The sequence below is a fragment of the Camellia sinensis genome, chromosome 9, assembly GCF_055761805.1.
Source record: "Camellia sinensis isolate YWXY chromosome 9, ASM5576180v1, whole genome shotgun sequence".
NCBI lineage: Eukaryota > Viridiplantae > Streptophyta > Magnoliopsida > Ericales > Theaceae > Camellia > Camellia sinensis.
The window spans coordinates 45,866,513-45,880,000 of record NC_138969.1 but is presented as its reverse complement, the minus strand read 5'-3'; the positions used below and the strand labels follow the sequence as shown (position 1 = coordinate 45,880,000).

At 31.7% G+C, this 13,488-nt stretch overlaps 1 protein-coding gene across 18 annotated transcripts in view; it reads left to right on the top strand.

Moving 5' to 3' along the window:
• Positions 1 to 13,359, top strand: part of LOC114287012 (putative phosphoribosylformylglycinamidine synthase, chloroplastic/mitochondrial) — a 21,324-nt gene extending 7,965 nt beyond the window's left edge. For 3 of the 18 annotated variants that reach the window (XR_014340952.1, XR_014340947.1, XR_014340950.1), the window contains 5 exons: positions 4,465 to 4,522; positions 9,100 to 9,178; positions 10,925 to 11,198; positions 12,052 to 12,092; positions 13,054 to 13,359. The gene's annotated coding sequence lies outside the window, so the exon portion shown is untranslated. Of the gene's footprint in view, positions 1 to 969; positions 1,381 to 4,464; positions 4,523 to 9,099; positions 9,179 to 10,924; positions 11,199 to 12,051; positions 12,093 to 13,053 lie in introns of those variants that run through there. The other 15 variants (XR_014340948.1, XR_014340946.1, XR_014340951.1 and 12 more) reach the window with 6 other exon arrangements.
• Positions 13,360 to 13,488: the final 129 nt, after the last annotated feature.

Sequence of the window (13,488 nt, the reverse complement as noted above, 5' to 3'; positions counted from 1 at the left end):
GAATTTTTATAATTTTTGGGAGTCAAAATCCATATAAACTGATGCGTTCAAATCTGTCCAGGAAACTAGTACAAAACAGTAACTTCCGAAGTGTCGTTCTCTTTGGGTATAAATTTTAAAATTATCAAATTAGCGCCATTAGAATCGGTTTTGAGTTTAGTTTCTTAAATATTTGGCCTTGCTTTGATTGCTTGTGCATACTAAGAGAATCGTTAACTTCTTTAAAGTGCTGCAAAAAGCGACCTCTATGGATATAAGTAATTGTAAATAATTATTTTGACAAGCGAATCAAGTAAAACCAATTGGGTTTGAATCTTAGGATATATTAGTTGATATCTGAAGGGTTTTGGAATTTTTCTAATAGCGTGGAGTGGGTTTTTAATTTTCGAAGTTAGCGAATAGATTGGGAAAACTTGTTTTAAATTTTAGTTTATCTTAAAGTTACATCTAATTAAATTTCGATCTGAACCCATGTCTTGGGTAATTTTAGACCTTGAAGAACATGAACTTAGGTATTATTTAAAAGTAACGGTGAGTTGGGTTGAGCCGGGATAGTAGACTTTAACTTGGGGTTACTTAGTTTCTTATTCTTTAGTATTTTTTTAAATTAATAGTGTCGTGTAGCTTTCATACTTGGGTCAGGGCACTAGTTGGACTTAATACTCTATTCGAGGATTATATTATTCCATTTTCATGTGAGTAGTTGCATGCCACATATTTTTATAAATGTTCCCCTACCCTGAACTGTTAGAAAATTAAATTATTGTTTCAGTTCTAAACTATTTTGATAAAATTATTATATTATCAATGGAATTAATTTATTTATGAAACATGTGTAAACTTGGCATATTGTAAACTATTTGTTATGGTCTCATGTTTATCTTGGTGAACTATCATGTTTTGCGAAACTGAATTGTATGAATGATTGAGACCGTCTATATATAGAAGTTGAGGGAAATTATTCCACAGTGTGTGGTGACTTTGGCTACTAGGGAACAGATCCGGGTTGGGCTGTGATGACTCTAGTGCTCAACGAATGTAAAGAAAAGACCTGGGCTAGGCTGAGTGACCTTCAATCGAATCGTCTTAGAGAAAAGACCCGGGTTGCCACCCCGAGGATGATTCTTGATTCGATATTGAATCCAACGGGTTTATTGCCTTGAGAACTGTGACATGTTACTTGTTATTCTTGGTACCCAGTAAATTATTGATGATCATGTTGTAATCTGTTTTAAGTGGAGAATGTCATTTGTTATGTTCTTGAAAGACATGAGTATTTTAATAGTTGAACTGTGGAACTTTCTTTTTGAAACAGATTGTCTTTATCAAAATTGTATGTCAATCTAGTTTCTGTGATATATATTTTATTTTGGATTTGAACCTTGTTTTCAAAACTGTATTTACTATTCATACTTCTACTCACTGAGCTATCAGCTAACTTAGTTATTCATCATTTCTAAGTGTTAGAAGGACTTAGAGTGGACTCATGGCATAGTGGGGACTCAATTGCATGGACCTCTAGGACATTCATTTATTTTGTTTTAGCTTGTTATGTCGGTTTTGAGCATACGTTGTGGTTGAATTTTATTTAGAATTATTTTATTTTATAGGCGGGTTGTGTTCCATTTAGTATATATTTTTGAAAGTTGGTTATGGCTTGTTTTGCCATACATACTTGTGACATGTCATGGGATTGAGCTTTGATTTATTTTTACTGGACTATTGTTACAGTTATTCTATGTGATTATGGATTCGTGTTTAGGCTAACGTGTGCCTTGGGCTAAGGCCCTGTGGGCCACGGCTGGTCATACCCAGGTTTGGGGTGTGACAGGCTGTTTCATATATTTATTATTATTATTATTTTTTGGGGTTTTATTTTTCTGAAAAACACAACTTGTTTTGAGAAAACAAGGTGTAGTGGGTTTTTCATATTCTACCTGATACTGGTTTGTGCTTATGACATGTTAGCGATGAACACAACCCGCTTAATGGGCAACATCCTAGTCAGGGGCTGTTGCATTATTGAACTAACTGGACATCATTGAAATATCTTCTGGTTCTAGTTTTGGGTAAGGATTTGATTTGTCATTCCAGTCTTAAAGAGCTTGCTGGTCACTAGATGTACATTCCACTACCTAAACTCTACACTGCCTGGGTTGTTACAGGTGATGTCAATGCTAATTAATGGAAAATCTTCATTTTGTCTCAAACAAACTTCTAGATATTTTGGTTCCTTAATCCCATTTTTAAGCTGTATAAACTTGTTAGATATGTAGTTGTAGCCTTATAAATATGGTTTCAAAACATAGAAGGAAATATCTTTAATGTGTGGTTACATATCCCTTGTATATTTTCTGTGCATCTCAATTCTATTGCTTTGAAAGTACAGTTGTGACTAGGTTTTTCAAAATCCATAAGCCTGTTAACTAGATAACTATGGAGTTCAAACAAAGACACCCCACTTGTCTCCACAAAGCATAGTCAAACCACTTTCTAATTTCTTCAACCCATTTTTGTCTGCTTGGCAGTGGCTTGTTTAGAAATTGTTAAAGGTAAAGATTATCCTTTCTCATTAACCAAAAAAAAAGTAATTTCTTTAGCATTTGTTAAAAGCATCACATTTTTTTAACTAGTATTCCTTCCCAAAAAAAAAAAAAAAAGAAGAAAAAAGGAAGCAAAAAACCTACTAAAACCATAGAATACTTTTCAAGCAATAATCTTGTTGTTTTGGGCTTTAAAGCATTGCACCATCACCAATCATGTTTTGAGCTTAAAATACTTACCTAAACTACCATTGCAAGATTATTGCAAGGGTGATTATGTGGAGAATCCTAGTCCATTTTCCAAACCCACCTAAAATTTTCCCAAAGTTCATCAAAGTCTATAGTACATTTTGTTCAAAAAAATGTACGGTACATAGAAAATCAATGGCTAAGATTGAGCCACATCATTAAAAGTGACCTGCTAAACAGGTCACTTTTTATAGTTATGAGCCAAAATCATATTTCTTCATAACTATAATTAAATTGATCATAACTTAGTCATATATATCATAACTACTAATCAAATATTTCATAACCATACTACTTTGATCATAACCAACATTACATATCTCATAACCACTAATCACATATCTTATATCCAAACACTCTTTTGACTTATAACTACACTATTCTGCTCATAACCATAATCACTTATCTCATAATCACTAATTATATATCTCATTACCTTTACCAACATATGTAATAACCAACACCCTTTGTCTGATAACCAACATCACATATATCATAACAACTAATCACATATCTCATAACCACTACCCACAAATAGGGGTGTAAATTTGGCCCACGAGCTTGCGGCACACCCCAAGTCCGCTTGCGCCCTGGGTCGGCCCAACCAAACCCAAGCCTAAGCCCAACCTAAGACCCTAGGCTAGGTGTTCTAGAGCCCAGCGCGGCCCTGGTGTGTTATGGAATGCGCTCCATCCCGTGAGCTCGGCCCAAATTCTTTTTCCCTATTTGGCTCAACCCAATCCAAATGGCTCCCTGCCCCTCTGTCACTGCAATGGTCAAAAATTTAAAACAAAAAAAATTTGAAACAGTCATCTAACAGTTAATTCCACACCTAGCCAATTTTATTTTATTTTTATTTATATATATATAAATTAACCCCTCCCTCTCAAGTCCTATAAATACCACCCCTCTCTCATTTTATTTCTCACAAACAAATTTGTCTCTCAAACTCTCATTCTCTTTGAACTCTCAACTCTTTCAATTAATTTTGAAGTGTTATCCCTAAGTGACAATTGCAATTGATCACCTATCTCTATTTTAGATTTATTTGTAGTCATAGTATCTTCATTAAATATAATAGAAATAATAATATACAAACGATATACTTTTTAAAATATCTATATACACTTATAGACATATATATATATATAATTTAACTAAATTTTAATAAAAAATATGTTGAAAAAAATTATCTGTGACGTGATTTTATTTTATTCTACTAAATAATTTTTCTCTCAAATTTTTTTCCCAACTTTTCTTCGTTTTTTTCTCCACTCAATTTTCTTTCCCTTGATTTGTCCTAGTTATCATCGAACGATCATCGTTGATAGTTCTTCCTCACTGGATTCTTCATCTCTCTACTCCTGTGTCTCTGTAATAAATCCTGGAACTCGTCACTACTCTCTCTGTCTATTTCAACACTATTCATTCTAATGACATTTCTCTATCTAGTAAATGCATTTATCTCGAAACTCTAGCTCTTTCACATTAATATGTCATACATACACAAACCTTTGGCCGTAGTTATGATTTGAAAGGTTTTGTTATTATCAATTTGTATATGTGTTATAGAACTGTTAAAAATGAATATTACACATGTTGTTGTATTGTTTTGCCATCTCAGTCCTCTTCATCCCTCAAGCATCTCTCTCATTCCTTACTATTATTGTAGATATCTCCAATGTTCCTTATCGAAAATGACACCAACTTTGACGTCATTTTCACAGCCGGTAAGCCCGTTCAGTCTCTCTTTCTCATATTCCCTTTCCTTTCACTCTACTGGTTAATCTTCTCTAACTCTCATTTTCTGTTCTATGGCTTTAAGTCATTGATTAAATTACTTAATGATTGTTGTTACATTTTGTTTTCTCTGTATCATGAGAGATCCCGATTGGTAATTCTAGAATTTTTAGTGATTTGTTAGTCATTTTATGATAATTATTATGAAATTTTGTTGCTGGATTACGATATTTGTAGTTTATAAAAAATTTGAATATTTTTGCTACATCAATTAGTTGTGCTACGCATTTTGTGATTGATATTATGAAATTTTATGGGTTGGTTATGACATTTGTGATTTGTAAGACTTTTGATTATTTTTATTATGCCAATTAGTGGTACAGTTACGCATTTTGTAATTAATGTTATTAAATTTTGTGAGTTGGTTATAACATTTGTGGTTTTTAAAATTTTTAGATGTTTTTGTTGCACCAATTAGTGGATAGTTACATAATTCTTGGTTAATGTTACAAAATTTTGGGAATTAGTTACGACATTTGTGATTTTCTATAATTTTAAACAATTTTGTTACGTCAATTAGTGATGCCGTTATATATATTGTGTTTTATATTACAAAACCTTGGGACTTGATTACGATATTTGTGGTTTTTAAAATTTTAAATATTTTTGTTACGCCAATTAATGGTGTGATTATACATTTTGTAGTTGATGAGTAAAATACTATTTTTTATTAATTTTACTTAATAAAAATAGATGAAGGATTTATATTAAAAAGAAATAAAAAAATATTGAGTATAAATTGACAAAATTATAAATTAATAATTTATTTTTTATTATAAGACTCTAAATGTTTTAATTTTTTTTATAAGGATTATTACATAATTCCCCCAAATAATTTTCTCCAAAAATTTGGAACAAACATCCAAATTTTGTCAAAATAAAAATTCCTTCATTAATTTGGACAAATCCCTAGACCTTTTCTTCATCCCAAACGTTTTTAGAAATCTCTCTCTCTCTCTCTCTCCCGGTCGTCGCCTCTGCCCTTGCCACTGTCGAGACCTGTTTTGCTTTCGCCGCCGTATCCTCCGCCACGGAGAAAAGCTCCCAAAGCTGTTGACGAAGATCTTTACAAGATCTTGCCGGACCTCCTCCACGCCAAGCATCGAAGAGTGAGTTTATTCCTCTGCCCTTTTCTTTTCCTCCACGTTTTAGTAAGCTACATGCCTCAATATATGTCTCTGTCTCTCTCTCCAACTTGTTTCTCTCCCTTTCTCCATCTCCATTCTATGAAACTCTAGACCGAAATCCCTTTCTTCGAAACTGCCCCTTTCACCTTTGTGAACTCACTGGGTTGGTTTATAAAATTAGGAAAATATGATTTGAATAGGTTTAGGTTTTTTTATGTTTGTTAGTTGTTTTGATTCCATATATATATACACTTGAAATTTGGCTTGTGTGTGAAATCTAATGTGTGGGTAATTGAATTTTGTAGTCATGTAACTGATATGAGACTGTAATTTTTTATTGTTTATTGAAATCTGTTTTATGTTTCTAACAATTACTCTTGTGGTAGCTTGATTTTCCTATGAGAAAGAAAATTAAAGTGGTTTGGGATGTGGACCTTTAGTAATTTTCTAGGAATTGTATAAACTGAGAAACGAATGGATATTTTGATGTTCCTGTATAAACCCATTAAGGTTTTATTGTTCACAAGCTCACAGACAAACAATTGGATATTGTAAGTTCATGAAGATGCATTCAAAGAAGGTGATGCAATTCGATTTGGAATGGTTAATATTTGTTCTTGTAGAGCCAACTTATTTCATGGAACTCATTGATTTATTTAAAAATCCAAGAAGACACAAGAATTGTTATATATAAGATACCTTTACCAATTTTCTGGGAACTGTGGAAAGTCAGAAATGAATGCGTAATGATGGTCATCCAGATTGGATCAACGTTCAGGAAGGAGTTATTTCAAATGTGCCTACATGATTTAAATCCAATAAACATTTGAAAGTCATCTTTGTGAATGACTTTATGTTCAATTATTAGAGTATTAAGGATTGTGCACCTCATTAAATGTACATATCATGTGCACCTTACTTTTAAACTTTTAGATATCTATAAATTAATTTGAATCATAATTTAATTAAAAAAATTGAATACCTTCTCAACCGGTTACTTTTTTTTTTTCCTTTCCCTTTTACTGATTGTGCTTCCCTCCTCCCCACAAAGGCTCACGTTGTTTTGCCAAAACCCTATGTTATTTGGTCCGAAACCCTCCCGTTTTCAGATACAACTCCGGCGATCTTGTCTACCCTAGAAGACCATCCCGCGAAGTGCATCTTTTTTACTGATTGTTCCATATCTATTTTTTGCATGTAAAAACTTTGCCTGAAGGTATGAATCTCTCGCTATGTCACTCTTTGCAACTCGTTTCTCTCGCCTTTCTTCAACCGTATTCTATGAAACCCTAGACCAAAATCCCTTTTTGTTAACCCTATTTCCTTTCCCGATTCTTGTTTCCCCTTCTTCAAAACTACCTTAGTTGGAGTGGTTGGTTTCTAAATTTAGGAAAATATGTATGAATAGCTTTTGTTTTTGCATGTTTGTTTGATTTGGTTGTTGTTTTGGTTCCATATATATAGATATATACTTCAAATTTGGCTTGGGTTTGTGAAATTTGATGTATGGTTAATTGAATTTTGTTCTCGTGTAATTGATATGAGATTGCAATTTCTTATTTACTTGTTGAAATCTATTTATGTTTATAGTTTTTCGTTTCTTGTTATGTTATACTTCTAATATTGGTGCTTTTGGATTGTGATTGAATGTAATATTCCCCTACTGGATTAATAGTTGCATATTTTACCTCTGCATTTGAGGATCTTTATTTGATTGATATACAATTCTTCTCATGATTGGATGCTGTTGGTGCATTATCTATGCACATATTATTTTAATATTAATTTTAGATTTGTTTGGAATTCCATCAGATTGAGTAGGGGTCTGCTTAACATTCAACTCAATGTAATTCATAATGAATGGGAAAACCAATGATTTTCTATATAAATTTAGAAAAAAATATTATTTATTATACCAACATACGCAACACACCCAATGTATAATATTAAAAAATCCAATGGCTTTCTATTGTCCCAAATGAAGAGATAGAATAGTGATAAATTGTAAATCACATTACCGGAGAAGAGAAAATTGAATACATAACAACAAAAAACAATTTGAAAATATATTTTGCAAAATATTAGAATTTAACAATTTTATTAGCTGTCATTATTAGCATCATCAATGATCTTCATAACAAGATTTTGGAATTTTATAAGAATATGATTTCTATGATGCTCAAATCAAAATATCGGATTTCCAGAAAGGCTTTATAAAGATTAGAAAATCCAATAACAACAATCACATAGTCAACCTAATTAAAAGCAACTCATCTTCCTTTTTGACATAGAAAATTACTAGGAATGAAACTAAGTTATGCTATTTAAGTAAACAACAATTTTACATAACCAAAAAAAATACTTAGAAAAATGTATAGAATTTTAAAGGGGTGGATTAGATTGATATAGGGTGTGGTCCACGTGACATCAAGTTAAATCTATACCAAACATTCAAATTCTAGGAACTTTTCTACATACAAATAATTTTTGTTAAGCAAGAATTATAACCAAAGCCATAGTTGCTGTCATTTATAATTACTCACTTTATGATATATAACTTCATGTAACTATGACATATAGACTGATATTGGCTCAAATCATTTGGAAAATACGCTCCCACATTTTATTTTATTTTAAATTTTTTTGGAAAATAATAAACTAGCACAAAAGAAGAAGAAAATTATGTGCATGTGCTTTGCTTTCTATGACGCTGAAACCATCATATTTCCTTAATGTTATGTTTCGATCATAGATTTAGCTAGGGATTTGGAAAGGGAAAGGGAAAAGGTGTGTCGAATGTAATTATAGTTCATTGACATTTCACCCATATTTTTCCATTTCCTTTCCAAATCTCTACTCACATCTATGATCCAAACACAACATAAAGGTTCTATCAAGATCAGAAAATCCAATAACAATAATCCAAATCTAGTAGTCCAATAGTTCTATAGGTCGGATACGAAGTTTTAAAAAAAATAATCCGATAGTCCATCCATTTAGAAGCTACTCAGCTTCACCTTTGACACAGGAAACTACTAAGAAATTAACCAAGTTATGATCTATCAAATAATCCAATAGTTCATCCAATTAAATAATTTTTTTTGTATATATTTTTATTTAATTTTTTGTTGAAGTAGTCAAACGGTTAGTTGTGGTACATTTGTTTAAGTGTTTATTTATGAAATAGTTATTGATACTTTGAACAAAGGTAGTAGACTTTCATCTCTGTTATTGCTTATTCAGTTTGTTAATGTCAAAAGATGTGCAAAATAATATTTTTCGTACGTAGATTCTTTATTTTCTCCCCATAATCATTAATTTCCTTGAGTATTGTCTTCTTTACTACCTCTATTTCAATGTTCTGTTTTTGCTTGTCATAGGTCCTCAATTTCTCCATCTTAACGTAGAAGTAAAGCTATACCTCCTCCATCTCTTCCTCCCTAGCGGTTGCATTAGCAGGTGTGCTTTTTAATTTATTTGCTTTTAATTAATAGCAAGGCACTGGCGGGTGTGTTTTGTTTTGTTTGTTTATTTTAATTGATAATAGGATACTTGAGGGTGTATTGCCTTTTTTTTTTTTTTTTTGAATTAATAACAAAGCGTTGGCGGGTGTGCTATTTTATTTATTTGTTTCATTTTAATTGATAGTAGGGTACTTGCTTCTATGTTTTTGAATTTATTTGATTTGAATTGATAGCGAGGCACTGGTGGGTGTGCTTTTTTATTTATTTGTTTATTTTAATTGATAGTAGGATACTTGCGGGTGTGCTGTCTTTTCTTTTCTTTTCTTTTCTTTTCTTTTCTTTTCCAATTAATAGCATGGCACTGGCGGGTGTGCTATTTGATTTATTTGTTTCATGTTAATTGATAGTAGGGTACTTGCTTTTGTGTTTTTGAATTTATTTGCTTTGAATTGATAGCAGAGCACTGGTAGGTGTGCTTTTTTATTTATTTGTTTATTTTAATTGATAGCAAGATACTTGCGGGTGTGTTGTTTTTTTTGTTTGTTTGTTTGCAATTAATAGCAAGGAAATGGCGGGTGTGCTATTTTATTTATTTGTTTCATGTTAATTGATAGTAGGGTACTTGCTTTTGTGTTTTTGAATTTATTTTTTTTGAATTGATAGCAGGGCACTGGCAGGTGTGCTTTTATTTTATTTGCTTATTTTGATTGATAGTAGGATACTTACAGGTGTACCGTCTTTTTGTTTTTTGTTTATTTGATTGATAGCAGGGCACTGGCGGGTGTGTTTATTTATTTGTTTGATTTTAATTTATAGCAGGGCACTGGTGGGTGTGTTTTTTTATTTATTTATTTAATTTTAATTGATAATAGGGTACTTACAGGTGTGCTTTTTTATTATTTGCATTTAATTGATAGCAAAGCATTGGCTGGTGTGCTTATTTGTTCATTTTCTTTTAAGAATTAATAATTGATAGCACAGTATTGGCAAACTTCGTATAATGCATTAAAATAAGGGGATTGGAGATCAAGAACAATAACGAAAATAGTAATAACCTCAACGGCAGTAGCAGATGCATCAAAATTGATGCCAAGTACTTTTCCAAGTAAGTTAAAACTCTAAAACAAATTACAACGAACAATAAATAATAAATAATGAATAATCCCGAAATATATTTACACAAACAGCAGCAATATTGTATAACACCTAACCATTGAATAACACCTAACCTTTGGCATAGTGCACAAAAAGGACTAACAAGGCACCTCACAACAGAAAAAATGTATGCAATTAGTCGAACAAAACAAACATTAATCATCTTAAAACCTCTTGAGGTTAAGGGTAAAGGGATACTAGTTCAAATCTGGGTTCAGGTTTTCAGTTTTATTTATTATTATTATTATTATTTGTTTTGATTTGGTATGATGCTTCAGATTGAATCCTCCAAATTTCATTACAAGAAGTGGGTTTACAATTCATTGATTTAAAAATTCATAGTTTGAGGAAGGTTTATTGTTTAATTTAGATGGAGTAGTTTAATTCACAATTAACAAATTCTTGGAATGGAAGTGTTTGGACTGATCAAAGTAATTTTGGCTGATAACATCATCGTTCTTCATCTTACATCTCTACATGTAAAGGCATTGCATTTCGCTTTTCTCTTTTCTTTTTCTTTATTTTGTTTCTTTTAAAGGTTCCTACGATTAGAATTGTTTGCCATTTTGTAATTTTTGATTTACAGGTGTGGTGTGAACACTTTGAGGCAGCAAGAAAAGGCAATCCTCGGGTGATCATAGCAACAGACGCAATTCACACTGCTGGCAAACGAGGAAAACAGAAAGGTCCAGAAGAAATGAAGCAAAAGAGAAGGTTAAACTTGAAAGAGAGATGAAGGCAGGCCCCTAGTCATCTATCTCACGGTCCTGAAAACATCAATGGGATGTATATTAGGGCAGCACGACAAGACAAGAAAGGAGCAGGCCATCTATTTGATGAATGAGTTATAGCTATAAAAGGTAAATCCATAAGTTAATTATAGTTGAAGTTATAACATAGCAAACCCAATTCAAATAACATGTTCGGGATGTAAAGGATTTAATTAAATTGCATTTGGTTTAGACCCTCTATAGATTGCTTAGGAGTCATTCTAGATGGCAAAGAAGTTAACTAAGTATTGTTTGATAGGACAAGGAATTGATTTCTTCCTAGTACTTGGTTTTACACCTATTTGTTGTGCGTTTTTGTTATTTATTAAACAGTAAAATTCATCTTGTGCATTTTGGATGATTTTGATTTCGAACAACAGGTTGGTACTTGGTCGATGCCAAAAACAGATGGTCAATTATTTAATGATGGAATTTTAGATTTATTTGTTATTTAAAATTTGTATTGGGACTTCGATGCTTATTTGATTTGAAAATTAGAGGAAGTAATTTATTGACAATAAAAAACTGGGATCAAATATGAGGAAATGATGATTGTATGTTAGAATTTTAGCATGAACTTTATTCGACTGGATTAGTATTAAATGCCATGTGTCGGTGTTGAATTGATGGGGATCTTTTGCATGAACTTTTTTTTTTTAATCGATAGATTTGTAGTGTGTGATAGTATATCTGACAATATTTGAAGTTTTCAATGGTAGTTTTGGTAAGGCTCGAATTGTTCAATGTTATATTTGGTAAGATTCGAATTTTAAATCGATGATGTTTATAATTTGGCACCGGTTTCTTTTATGCAATGTGTACCTTGTAATTGAAAGTCTTCCTCCATCAATTTTTCCCCCCCATTTTTTTGTGGTTTATGGATTAGTTTTGTGATAACCATGATTCTTAACATTTCTATTTTTATTTTTTGTGGTTCATGTAGATGTTACCTGGTTGAGAAGGCAAAAGAACTCTTGGTGTAAGGTAAGTCTGTATATTTAATTGCAAATCATTGATTTAATGGAATCTCTCCATTACAAATTTGCAATGGAGGGGATCACCATCTTCAAATGTTGTTCATTTATCATTAAAGAAATTTGTGAAATATAATGGCTGGTTTTAAGGCTAAGTTGGTGTTGGAACTTGGTGCTAATGAGTTTCTGCTATAGCAATAAAGCAGTTATAGATTGAAGCTTCAGAACATGGTGTTGCATTTGTTTATTTTTAACTGTAGAAATAGAAATTTGGTTTGAATTTTAAGGTTTGTTAGATTGGTGTTTAAAAGACAGATGGCATAAATTTATAGATTGGAGCTTCTAAGGTATATTTATGTTTCAAAAAACTTTTTTTGGGGGGTTAATCTATTAATGCCTTCTATTTGGAAAGAAAACAAAATACTTGAATTGGTTGGTTGGTTCCTAATGTTGCAGGTCGTATTGCCCATCTGAATATCACATATTAACTGCTTCCTTACAGTTATTAATACTTTGTTGGAATAATGAGGAGTGGGTGAGAGAATTTCTTCTTCTTTTCCCTATCCATTCAATTTTATTAAGTTGTTCATATAGTTAACTAGGTGAGATTATTGCTGAATTTTTTTGTTCAGGAAGGTAGAAATACAAAATTAGAAACAAAATGAGTTCAGCAAAAAGGAAGTCTTGTTCGATGATTTTTGACAGCAGCTAGTTTAGGAAATGAATTTTTTTACAACTTTAACAAGTTTTACATTTGGCTTACCATTTCCATACTGGACTAATTTCACCAAAAAAAATTAGACTACAACCATGAGAACACACATTCAAGTCATAGAGAAACCATTTTGTTTCTCCCCTATTTCTCTGATCTCTACTAGTATGAATGAACCACTTTGATTATTTTCTTTCCTTTGTTTCGATTGCTAGATTTCTATAAATCAGTTTCTAATATGTCATTCCTCTTGTTGCAGTTCATAGGTCTTTGCTGCAAGTGTTGTCTTGATATGAACTGCATCATGTGGACAACAAACATTAGTGGCATAGTAGATTGTCCACAAATGTTGAGCTCAAAACTTGTATTCTTAGTAGTGAACAATCAATATTGAATTTTAGATGTTAAATTGAGTGGGTTTGTGGCTTGGGATCAGTTTGAGAGAGGATTTGAATTCAATAAAGTTAATAATAAATTGTGATTAGTTTGGTTTGGGTTAGATTTTTGCATCTTTTTGTAAGTTGAATAAATGATAATAAATAAAAGCTAAAAACGCCTTTGTCCACTTTGAAGATAAATGATTTATTTTCAACTTAATGGATTTATTATTCTGTAATAAGTTGTAAGTAAAACTGCACTAAACAGTTAAAACATAGATTTGAAAATAAAGAATAATAAATTGCACCAAACAGTC